The 13,053-nt window shown below is 48.6% G+C and overlaps 1 protein-coding gene across 6 annotated transcripts in view; it reads right to left on the bottom strand.

Moving 5' to 3' along the window:
- Positions 1-10,397: 10,397 nt before the first annotated feature.
- Positions 10,398-13,053, bottom strand: part of FBXW11 (F-box and WD repeat domain containing 11) — a 132,982-nt gene continuing 130,326 nt past the window's right edge. For all 6 annotated transcript variants that reach the window (XM_081234048.1, XM_081234051.1, XM_081234052.1 and 3 more), the window contains one exon: positions 10,398-12,915. The gene's annotated coding sequence lies outside the window, so the exon portion shown is untranslated. The remainder of the gene's footprint in view (positions 12,916-13,053) is intronic.

Below are 13,053 nucleotides of genomic sequence, written 5' to 3'. Positions count from 1 at the left end.
GGAGGAACAGTGCCCTGACCCGTGAATGGTGGCGTCAGGCACAGCCAAGTGCCTTCCTAAAGGAGATCATCCCACCCAAGCCGCTGTAGAGGGAAATAACTTTAGGCTGTGCTTGATCAAGGGACGGCCACGGATTGGACAAAAGATGGGCACCTGACTCAAGCGCAGCCCATCCATTGGCTGGTTGGTGACCTATGAGGAGGCCAGAACAAAAAACCCTGCCCCGTAATTTCAAGTAATTGAGTTGACGGGTTCTGTGCTTCTAAGATTTAAATAGGAAAAATATGGAGTGAGTCAGCAGGTTGGTGGCAGAAGAAAAAGATGCACAAGTAACAAGCTGACACTGCAGCGATGGAATGAAGATGCGTGAGCTCCTGCTCTGAAGGGATCAGAGAGCAAAGAGCCTGCCCCAAATCCTGACCTCAGAGACTCACATGCAGAGGCAGGAGCCAGGCTCCAAGCTGTTGACCCAGAGTCCTGGCTCCTAATCAGTGGGGCAGCACAGGGAGCCCAGGAGTCAGCCGTTCTCCGAGGAGCCAGTGTCAGCCTCAGGCTGACGTCACCCAAGGAAAGGCGCCGTTTTAGAGCCTGCAGTTAGGAGAACTGGGACCTTGATAGTGACAGTCAGTCCAAATGCTGGCTGGGACCAGCCCTCAGCAGGAAGCCCTTTCGCCTCCCAAGGTACCTTTGGAGTCTAGGACCATTGAGACTTCACAGATTCTGCAGTCATGACATATTACAGCTAATGTCACACCCAGGGGCTTGCCATGGCTGTCCCAGAAATCACACGGAAGGCACTGCAAAAACACAATACAAAACCTCGTGCCTAGAATAATAACGCCACCGTGCTCTTGATTTGAAGTTGGGTGGCTTTTTGCAGGGGAAGGAGATGGTCAAATTCATATACTTGTCTTGAAAATGAAGTAATGCCAACCAAGATGCCGGGAAAAGGGGCTGGGGGCGACTTCACTTGCCTGAATTCTGCTCCCAGCAACAGCATTCTGGAGGGAGCAGGAGCAGCAGAACTATATCACAAGCCACTTGAACTTCGTCCCAGGCTTTAGGACCTAAGCGTCAGTGACCAGTGTCTTGGGGCAGGAGTGTGAGAGCCAGCGGGAGATACAGGCAGCCGGCTGGACCTCCACCACAGCAACCCAGGGGGTCGCGTGTATGTCAGACCACCGAGCAAGACTTGGTTCAATCCCATCACACTCACTGAACCCACACTTCGTGCTACACACTGTCCTCGGTGCCCTTACATGTGTGACCCCATTTGTTCTCTCCGTAACAAACAAGTCTCTCGACACGTATTAAAGTTATGGGATATGGCTGCATGTTAAGCCAGAATGGAGTGAACCTTGCAGGCAATTTAAATTCAGAATTTACTATTTTCTCTGTGCCTTTTACCCTCTCACCTCCCAAAAGTTATTTTAAGAGCAGAATCATTTGAATGATGGAGTATCTGCATTTAAACTTTTCTCTTGCCTCCTTTGACCAGCTTGGTTGTTCTCAGACTCTAAACGGATGTCAGAGTTACTGCACTGGGTCGTAGAGCACGCACACTGTGTCCTGCCCTGAATTCACATTTTAAGGGTTTTTAAGAGTCTCTGACTCTATGGTTTTTCACCTGAAGTGCTCACTTTGGAATCCAAGGGCTGCAAAAGGGGAGACCCTATTGTACCCTGACAGTTCTGGAATCCACAGGTTTGTTCATTCAACACACATTTATCAGTACCTGCAATCACGGCTGGGATCATAGCCATGACCAAGGACGGATTCTGCTGTGAAGGAAATCGAAAGTCCTCTGAACCCAGACTGGGCTGGTTCATCTCACTGAATGCTCAGAGCAGGCCCGAGAAGGAGGAGGGCTTAGAAAGAATTATCTGGTCCTCGATCATCCGACCAATAAAGAGCAGACAGGAGATTTGAACCCAAACCCTCTAACTCTAAGGTGGACTCTTTTACCCGCTCCACCCCCCAATCCTCAAACGTGCACATTAATAGCTACAACACCCAGGAGAAAGTGACAAGGCAGGAGAGCAGTCCAGGCAGGGAGGATTTAGCTCCCGCTCAATGGATCGGGAAAGAGGTTATATCTGAGCATGAGCCTCGAAGAATGTGCAAAATTAGTCATTTCCCATGGCAAAAAAATCAGGCCAAGTGGCAGGAGCAGTGGACACTGGATTTTCTCCGCCCGGCCTCCGTCCCCCTTTCTTTTTGGACCTCAGCACCCTGATCTTCCTTTGGGCATCTGCCTCCCTTCCCATCTCAGTCCATGTGGTTTGTGTGGGGTGGACCCCAACCCCTGTCTCCAGGGTGGCTACGTGATCCAGTCTTGGCCGATCAGAGCATCTCATTTCTCTGACCACAGTGAGGGGTTTCAGGGTGGGCACATGACCGAATCTGAGCCAAGGAGATGAATGCGAGGACTCTCTGGGGCCTCCAGGAAGAGGGATTTTGCTCCACCAGAGATACTAAGAGGCTAGGATGTGCTCCTGGGGTTGCTTGGAGCCACGTGGCCACCTTGTGAGGAGAGAGCCTGCCTTCCATGAGACCATGAGAGAGGAGAGCTGGGCAGGTAGGGAGAGTCCCAAGAGGAGGTGACATCGTTTGAGGCCATGCCGGAAGCTACCCCATCCCTGGGCTTATGTGTATATGAGCCAGTAAATGCCTTTCTGTGAGGAAACCAGTCTGAATTGGGCTTCCATCCTTGGATCAATAGAGTGAGCAGAGTAGAAATAATAGTCTGGGAATAATAGCACTGAAACTGTGTTGGACCTTGACATTACTATTCAGCTGGGGATACAGAAATCAAAACTTCTTTGTCATCTTTTCTGGAACACAATTTACAGGTTGCTTGATCAGAAAGCAGGATAATAGATTCTCAAGAGCTTTAGCAGATGTACTGTGGTTCAAATTCTCATTTGGACAAGGAAACGGGGGCTCAGAGAGCTGAAGGACATGGCCCACAGTGGAGCAGAGAGCGAGGAGCCCCATAGAGAGCGGGATGCTGAGGAAACAGTCTTGGACAGGTGGGCTTGGATGTGCAAAGGGTGGGGAACCTAGATGTGGGCTGGAAGAAGGAAGCAGTGGGCAAGGCACCTGACAAGAGGCCTTGGGCTGGGCAGGCCTTGTGGAGAGCCAGTTCAGGGTCAGACAGAACTGGAGTCACATCCTTGATCTGCTGTTTTATTAGCAGAGTGATCTTGAAAGCCACATCCTGTTCTGTGCCTGAATGCCGTGGTTTATAAAAGAGGGTTCAGGGGCTTCCCTGGTGGCGCAGTGGTTGAGGGTCCGCCTGCCGATGCAGGGGACGCGGGTTCGTGCCCCGGCCCGGGAGGATCCCGCGTGCCGCGAGGCGGCTGGGCCCCAGAGCCGTGGCCGCGGAGCCTGTGCTCTGCAAGGGGAGAGGCCACAGCGTTGAGAAGCCCGCGTACCGCAAAAAAAAAATAAAATAAAATAAAAATAAAAGAGGGTTCAGTCCTTCATTGAACTATGAGTCCCTGAGCTCTCTGATGACCACACCCCAAAATGGCCTCCGAAGAAGACAAACCAGGTTCTGGGCGGGCCTCAGAAAGGTTACGTTTCTGGTCAGGGAAGTCAGGAAATACACAGTTTGTTCATCATCTGCCTTCCCATCTCATCCTGTAGGCTCCAGGGGACGGGGAGATTTGTTTTGTCACTGCCTAGCTCAGTACCTAGCACGTGGTAGGCCTTCAAAAAATAAGTCTCGAGTAAATACGAGTGAACAAATAATACAGTGGTACGTACTGTACAGTAAATAGAATACAGGATATGATAGAGCGTGACATGGGATAGTTTAGACGACCTGGTCAGAGGAGGCTTCTCAGAGAAGAGGGTATTTGAGCTGAGACCTGAATGGCGAGCAAACAGCCATATGAAGAAGCTGGAGAAATGCCTGCTAGGCAGAGTGAACAGCATGTGCAAAGGTCCCGGGGCAGAAATCAAGACTGGAAAGAAAGCCATGTCGTTCCAGTGGGGGTGACAGAGGGAAGCTGACGTTGGAGAGGCCGACAGGGGCTTGATCACTGCTGACCGTAACAAGGAGTTTGAACCTGAACTAAGCACAGTGGACAGCCATTGGAGAGTCCTGGACGGGGCAGGGACATGATCTGACTTACGTGTTCAAGAGCTCCCCCTGCCCGCTGTGTGGTAGCTGAAATTCAGCAGGAAAGACAATAATGTATGTCACACACAGCATGCGGCACACTATAGGTGCTCAGTGAACAAGAAGCATCCTTCACCACCCCTAATGCCACATCTACAAAGGCTCGCCAGTGTCCTTTTCAGGCCAGGAATGTGCTCTTTATCCTCTGGGTTCAGGCTCTCTCTAGCTACCCTCTGTGGACCGTGATGGCCATAGTAAAGCCAACAGGCTAAGCTTTGGAGGAAAACCCCCTCCCCTTTTTGGTTACAGTAACAATCCAGGAGTCACGGTGGGGAGGTGTAGGGTGTGGGGCGGGTGGAGTGCGAGCCTTCTGTTCAATGTTGAGCTGCTCCCAACATACTTTTCAAACATTCGTTTGCTTTTGCCCAGTCTCCTCCGTAAGAGACACGCTTTCGGATGTGTTTTGAAAAATATTCCATATGCTAATGGAATGTCACCATCTGCCAAAGAAGGCAGAGCTGTTTTTAAAGGAAAAACTATTACAGAAATGAGGTATTCACAGAGGGGCACTAAAGAGCCCAAACGTCGCTGACCTGAGGCTGACCTGGGCTGCCTCGTGTTACCAACATGAAAAGGGAGTGAGAAAATCTGAGGCCAATTAACTTCTCTCTCTCCCTCCCTCTCTCTCCCTCTCCCTCTCTCTTTTTCTCCCCTCCCCTTCTTGGAGACATGATGAAATTTCCTGAAACAAAAACTCGCAGCCCGTTCTATAAAATGCTTTCGCCTTTGGTGGAAAAAGCCCCGATGGTCCCTTTTATCTCCTCATTCCTGAGGCGCAGACCTGACCCCCGTCTGTTTGCCCAGATGGGCCGCAGGGAACACTCCCAAGGCCCCGAGAGGCCGGGCCGGAGCGGGTGGCCCCGGCACCCTCTGGCTCTGGCTGCCCGAGCCCTTGCCGTCGGGAGAGCTCAGCGCTGTCTTGGACGGAGCAGGAAACAGGATTAGGTGTCCTGTGGCATGATTAGTGGGCAGGCATTGTTCCCTGGGAGGCCTGGGCAGCTCGGACGGACGCAGTGTTTGGAGAAGAAGGTTTTCAAGTTCTGGGCATGTCCTCCGGGCCCTGCCAAGCCTGCTGGTTATCACGCCCCTACCTTTCCGGCGGCTTCTTCTCCACCGTGGTCGCTGGCTTGTCCTCCTGTGCCCTCTCCTAAGTGCCATGTGCTTCCGGACTCCGTGGCAGGCCTCTCTCTTCTCCACAGCCCGAGTCCGCACCACTTGAATATCTCCCAGGCACCTGCGATGTCCAAGCCCAAACGCCTTTGCACCCCCTCAGCCCGACTGCTCCTTCCCTTATCTGGGGGACCAAGCGCCCCGCCGGCTAGTTTGGTGCAGGGCGTGCAGGGGTTTCCCACCTCAAGGCCTTTGCATCTCTGCCGCCACTAGCTTGGAACATTGCATGGTGGGTTCCTGCTTATCATTGAGGTCGTGGCTCCAATGTCTCCCAGGCCACTGCCCCCCACTGCCCTGTGTGATCTCTTCAGAGCACTTATCACGGTCTGAATTTATCTTGTGAACTCATGGGTATATGGGCACGGTAGCTTTCACTGTATGTTGTCAATTTCTTCTTGGGGAATGTAAGTTTCCTGAGAGCAGGGACCATGTCTCCTTTCCATTAGAGCGGCACTTAGTGGCACACACAGGGAACAGGGGTGCCACTGTCAGCGCCCACCCCGCCCCCGACCAAGGTCCGTACTTTCTGTCTCAGTATCCCTCAAAACCGCCCTCAGTGTTCCGCCCTATTCCAGACCTCAACCTTTCTCTCCTGAATCTCAACACTAGCCTTCTAACTGGACGCTACCGGTTTCAAACCCCGCCATGGCTGCCTACTGCCCCCAGTATACAGCCCCCTACTCAGCTGGGCCCCTGGCATCCATCCCGTCCAGCTTCAAGCACTTCCCCACCCACCGTACCTCGTTGAAGGCACACCACGCACATTTGTTAACGACTGAAGAACAGCTGCACAGGTACGAGTGGGAGCGAAAAGAGATGTGCAGAGGGTCTGTTAATGCAGGGGGACTGCACAGCGTGAGGCCTGGCTCTGTGGGGCGACTGCTGGCATCATGGCGCCCACTGAGAGGGAGAGGCTAGGCAGCGTGGTGAGAGCTCAGCCGTGGCAGTCAAGACAGACTGGAATCAAGCCCAGGGCTTGCTAGGGAGACACACCTGAGCCTTGGTTTCTTTAATGTTAATAATATAACCACACAGGGTTATTGTGAGGATTAGAGCAAAGCCCTTCCCAGCAGTCCTGGCGTGCACTAATGGTGGTCATTGCAGTTGGTGTTAATCAGTCTCTCCCCTGCATCACCCACCACCCCCAGCCCTGCCACCTACACACACACTGAGGACCTGATATTGTCTCCTGTCCACTTGGAGACGCTACAACGAGCTGAGGATACTGGCATGTTGAGGTCTCATTCGTTTTCCAGAAACATCCCCTGCAGGTATATAGGCTGACTGCTTTTAAAGCGGAGTTATTCTTAATTAAACAAAAAACAAAACAAAGATAACTTGGTGTAAACATGATTCACCTGGTCCATCTCCCCCTGTTCCACCCACTTGAACAGCCCCGACTACTGGTTACAAACTCAAGTCCTCACCAGGACCAGTCCTCACGGGGGACTGTCAGCATGCTTCCTCATCTTTCCCCTTCAAGAGGCCCAGGTAGGCTTCAGTCTGCCTGCGCACGTTTAAATTTGTCTCATCTCACACCCTCCCAAACCCTAACCCTTATACTTTTCTCTGCTCTGGGAATTCTGTACCATCTGTTTAAATGCCACAGTTGAAGCTACCAAAAAGAGCTGGCTCCAAACACCTATTATGTACCAGGCACTGTGCTAGGCACTTTAGAATATGTCATCTAATCCTTACAGTGATTTTAAAATACTGTCTCCACTTCCCAGATGAAGCAGCTCAGGTTCAAGGCAGGGAATGACCTTGCCCAGAGGGCCTGCTGTCAGTTAACTGGTAGAGCTCCAGTACCGACCTAGGTCTGTTGGCCCCAAAGTTCATGCTCTTTCCTCTCTGCCATCTAGTAGACCAGTGACCCCCGTGGATAGTCTCCATCAAGATCCAAAGGCTGTGGTGTTCTAAGAGTATTTCTTCCCAATCCCCAGAGCTGCAGGATATTTGGGAGAACAAACACAGCCCATGAGCACAGAATGGTCCCTTGGATCCAAAAATGGTGGTGAAGGGTGGAGGGAGCTTAAGTTGTAGTCACTGATACCTCCCCAGAACATCGGCTTTGAGCTGCTGTTCCTAAGGCATGCCCCGCCACAGATTTTAAGTCTTTGGCGTGGTCACTTCCCTGTTTTCCCAGACCAACCCAACAATAACATGTCTACTCCGAGAAATACGATTAAGTGATTCTTGGAGACAGGATGAGTAGGCGGCCACAAAGTGGAAAGCAATGGAACAATACAAATCCATTTATAGGAGTATGCTTTCCAGGTTACCCTGCATGCACAGAGGAAATAGTTACTTCTGATCTGCACTACAATTCTTCCACATGGCTTCATACAACCGATAAAAATTTTACAACACTTGAATGAGGATTTCAGTGCATTTGGACAGGTAAACACCTGAAGATGGCCCTGTTCTCAGTTATCCTACAGATGCTGATTGAGTGTCTATGAGGTGTTAGACCCAGCTCTGTACAACAGACAAGCAGGAGTTTGGAGGTCTTGGAGCTCCCAGAGTCTTCCCCAGCTGGAAGACCAAGTCAATCTTAGGCCTAAATCCTGCTTTGCTTTAGCGCAAACTCAACCCCAGCACAAAAGCAGGCAGCTGGTGTGCATGCAATGTGTAGCATGTACAAGCACGCTACCTTCAATGTTAAATGTGATTGAAGACAGTGGTTGTCAGCTCTTGGCTCCTTCCTCCTCCTCCTCTTGTCTTTTCAAACACCTTCTTTTTTTTTTTTTTTTTTTTTTTTTTTTTGCTGTACGCGGGCCTCTCACTGTTGTGGCCTCTCCCGTTGCGGAGCACAGGTTCCGGACGCGCTGCCTCAGCAGCCATGGCTCACGGGCCCAGCCGCTCCGTGGCATGTGGGATCTTCCCGGACCAGGGCATGAACCCGTGTCCCCTGCATCGGCAGGCGGACTCTCAACCACTGCGCCACCAGGGAAGCCCTTGGGTCATTTTTTATTAACCAACATGTATTGACTACTGTGTGCTGGTCACTTTGCCACAAAGCTCATCACTTAATTTGTCCCTTTTCTCTGGAATCCCTTTCATTCTTCAAGAATTCAGTTGCCAATCTTGGATGCAATGCTTCAACAGGTCACTGCTAGAAAAGCTCAAGATGGTTTTAGTTCAGCAACAGCAAGCTGATACTCCAGCAACTGACTTAAAAAAAATCAGTTCTCAACTTTGATAAATTGGGTCTCTTCAGAACCTGGATTTTCAGCTTTTCTTGAAAATTTACACCTGGCAGCACTGGGTCTGCATTCCAGCAACAGATCATCCAGAGCTAGAGCACACACCCTCCAGGACTTGGACTAGTGAGACCTTCTCTTATACATGGGAAAGCTGAGATCCAATAGGGGGTATTGCCACACAGCTAATTAGTAACAGGATGATCAGCCAGTCTCCCTAATTTCCCTTCTCCTTATTATTTTTTTTGTGTGGTATGCGGGCCCCTCACTGTTGTGGCCTCTCCCGTTGCGGAGCACAGGCTCCAGACATGCAGGCTCAACGGCCATGGCTCACGGGCCCAGCCGCTCCGCGGCATGTGGGATCTTCCCGGACCGGGGCACGAACCCGTGTCCCCTGCATCGGCAGGCGGACTCTCATCCACTGCGCCACCAGGGAAGCCCCCCTTCTCCTTATTAACTAGAAAACAAACAGGCTGAGGTTGCAAAGCACCACTTAGTCTGATTGCATATCCAAGGAGTCTACCAAGATCTGAGAAACTGTGCATTCGCAGCTGTGAATTTCTTGCAGTAACACCTCACCTATCAAGGAAAAGAGAAACTAGTATTAACTGCTTTGTATTGACTGAAGTTATGGACTGAACACCTACATGTGAGGGCAGGAGACGACTGGAGGGGTGAAGATCCAGTCCGACACCTGAGGCTTTTCCACCCTGCAGCACAGTTTGGGTTCAACATCTGCTGTTCATAATGATTAGCCCAAATCACCAAGAACAGTTTATTCTGTTTAGCACAGGCAGGGATAGAAAGAGCTGTGAAAATGGAGAGTCATTATAGGAAAAGACAAGAAACCACTTCAACCTGATGCTCAAGGAACTAAATAACTTATGGAATATCCTTATAACCAAATACTAGGCAGCCATCAGCAAGAATGAGGTAGAATTACATGTACTGACATAGGATATAATCTCAAGAAGACTAGATGAAAAGGTGCAGTACAGCATGCTACCATTAATGTTACAGGGCATGGGGACAGTATGTATGTTTGTATGTAGACAGGTAGGTAGGCATATACGCATAGACACATACATACACACACCCTTCCATACACAGACTATTATCCATCAGAGGATATGCAAAAAACTGGCTAACAAGGATTGGAGGACGGAGGGTCAAGAGTGAAAGGGAGAACCACTTTGTACACTATCTTTTACGGCTTGTAAATTGGTTTTCTTAACCGTATGCATACTACCTATTTCTAAAACATTTTTTTTACAAGAAAAATGAGTGGGGGCAAAACTGTATAGAATTACTCTAATTTCATCTCAAAAGTCTACATTACCAATTCAGCTAAGGGCTGGCGGAATCTAGTTATCAGGAAAACTCTGCTACTACTCAGGCCTCCTGAGCAGAATGCTGCAGATACTAACTGTATTCCTTCTGCTCTAGTCCTCAACCAGTGATGTGTCAACCTGCCAAAAGGAAAGACAACAATTTCATGTCCTCACACTGCCCCGCCCCCACCTCTTTCAGAACCAGAGGATCTACTCCCACCCCGAGCCATTTGGCGCGTTTAAGGGACCATTTTCATAGTAACTTGCGAGGCAATTAAGCACTTGTGGAAAGCAGATTTGCTGGGGAGGAGTTCTGAACCAGCCCCAGGGCATGGACTGGCATTATCTCACACCAGTTCTCCCACACCAAAAAAAGTACTCTGTCTTCAACCTCACTGTACAGAGCAGATGATTTTTTTCAAACTACAAACTTTAATTGTATGTCACTGAATTACTGACAGCACGTTAACAGTTTTTTTTGAAAAATTTCTTAACAGAACATCAGAGTATTGCAACACTTTATTAAGAGTATTGGCTTTGAATTAGTAGCTGAAGTAACAATTGCATGAAGCCAGATCAGGTGTACTGCATAATACTCATACTTGATTTATTGACATTACTTAGCAATTTATTGGACAAAGGTCAAACTTTTTGTTTTTTATTAAGCACATTCCACAGTACAAAGCTGTCGTGAATAATATCTGTACAATTTAACAGTTTCAATAGCTGTTCAGACACAAATTTCAAACAGTTATTGGCAAACATAATTAATTACAAGTTAGAATTAGACTATCCCAGTGCTTTAAAACATTAATATAGCAGTAATTTACAGTTTCTCAATTATGGTTAGCAAAATAAAGTCCAGAGTACAGCTGGGAATTACTACTATAATCCCAGAAAGTCAGAATTCCTCGGGTGCCAAAGTCCCCTGCTATAATTTAGTAGGCACAATTCAAAGGTTGTGTGCATATTCATCATATTCCATGATCTCCCAAGGAACCAGAATTTCTATATTAAACATGCAAAAACAACCACGGAAAGTCCATTCGTTCAGAAGAATTGCCTCCTCCCCTGCCCCTCCCTGCCCTGGCCCCTGGGCTCTCCTAACCAATCTGATATTAAAGCTGTAAGGTAAGAGTGGTCAAAGTTGTCACTTTCACAACCGCTGTCAGGGTTACAACATCTACCCGCTGAACGGAGATTTCTTTTTTTTTTTTTTAACACTTTGAGACTCAACTTTTCAAAAACAGAAATTAATTTACTAACATGTAGGAGGGAAGGATGTATTTTTTAAAAAGGACAAAGGAAAACAAAAAAGCAAACCAACCCAATAAACAACCACAGACACACACATTGATTCCCACACCATTCTCATGTAAAGGACAAAACAGAGCCCAGGTACCTTCCCCTCAGTGGGAGAGTGTGCTTCCACGGGAAGAGGTTTAGTTACAGGAAGTTCTCATTGGTCCTTTAAAATGTCAGCAACATTCCTTGATCTTTGGAAACAATGGCCAAGGGGCAAATCAAAACCTAATATTGAACAAGGGAAAAGGAGTGCCAACCAGATGCCAAAGTCCTTTCCATGCATGTCAGCATGATGGTGCCATTCACACATTCAGGCTGCGGAGCGCTCGGGAGCCAGGAGAGCTTGCCGGGGCCACGGCAGCAGGCGACACCAGAGATGACAGGGATGGGATCATGAGCCTGAGGCTTCACACCCCCTGGGAGGACCCTTCCACTCAAGATGGGCCCTTGAGCCAGCCTGACACGGGTCCCGGGCTCCAACACACAAGTGGGCCGTGCTACCACCTGACAAGGGGAGAGCCACGCAGCGGGGGGCCTTCTCGCTCTTCCCTCCCCAGGGTTACTAACACACAGAGTGTGACCTGTGACGGTGAAGTCAAATGAATGCTATGGGAAGTGACCACGAGTACTTAGGAGTACTGATGAGGAAAAGAACAACAAAAGTATTTAAGGTACCTCTCTACTGTATATACTGTACAACGAATAAGACATTTTGTGTTAAACTTTAGAAATTACATCTTAAAACAAGATTCCCATTAAAACACACACACACACCACACGCACAATGACAATGACAAAATAAGAACACCACATGAATAGTGCAGGAAGGGTTCTAGGTAATCCACATCAACCCTGGTAGCGGGTTCTTGAGCCCAGCCCACAGCTACGGGCGAACACACTCTGCATTAGTGTCTCAGGCACAGGGGCCCTGACTCGAGCAACCTTGAGGTTAAACTGTTATATACATTATATCTACATGCGGATACAGTATTTTAAATTAGGAGGCAAGCACACATGTAAAGGTGTTACTCTACCAAGTATCAGGAGATGGTTGCGGGTACAGAGAACAGTTAATAAAAGAAAAGAGCTATATTACCTGTTGGGAGATAATATAACCTGGCTTACAGTTCTTTAAATTAAAAGAAATTGGTACAGAAAGGAAGTATAATCCAAAAAATATTACTAAAACAATCCAGAGAAATGTTTCCATTGTCCAACGTGTTCCTAATACAAGTCACAATTCATAATGACTTGGACGGTCAAAAGGAGAATGCTAACTTCTGAAAAGGAAAGCCCTGGACATTCTGGGTAGGTGTTTGGCACCCAAAATTTCACCGAAGAATGCTGTTTCTTAGTATCAGACCAAAGTGCAAAGCAATATAAATTAGAGGCCAAGTCTTCTCTTGACGGTCGGCTTATTTCTGTAAAACAGACGGTACGTTCCTTTCATATGAACAATTTCCATTGGAAGCGATAGATTTCTTTTCACTGATGGGGGGAGGAAGCGGGCTTCTGTACCACTGCAAGTCGGTGAAGCTAAGGTAGCCTTCTCAAAGTAGAGGCCGGAATCGGAGGTGAGAAATGTCGGTACTTGAAGAGTTAGGCTGCTTTGCATCTACCCAGCGTCTAGAACCAATTCCAGCTTCGTAACTCAGCTGTGAAGAACTCCCTTAGGCATTTGGTAGCCGTGTAGCCAGTAGTTCAAGACTAGGAAACCCTGAAAAAACAAAAACAAAGGGAGTATGGATGGATATTCTGGTTAGACATGGAGATATACACCACAGCCCATCCACATCCACACAGACATGTATGTACTTGCGCACACATAACACTGATTTTTAAATAGTCAGCATCA

The sequence above is a fragment of the Mesoplodon bidens genome (assembly GCF_964165515.1).
Source record: "Mesoplodon bidens genome assembly, chromosome: 4".
In the NCBI taxonomy this organism is placed as follows: Eukaryota; Metazoa; Chordata; class Mammalia; order Artiodactyla; family Ziphiidae; genus Mesoplodon; species Mesoplodon bidens.
Note: the sequence above shows the minus strand (reverse complement) of the source record. Positions and strands in the feature narration are given on the sequence as shown.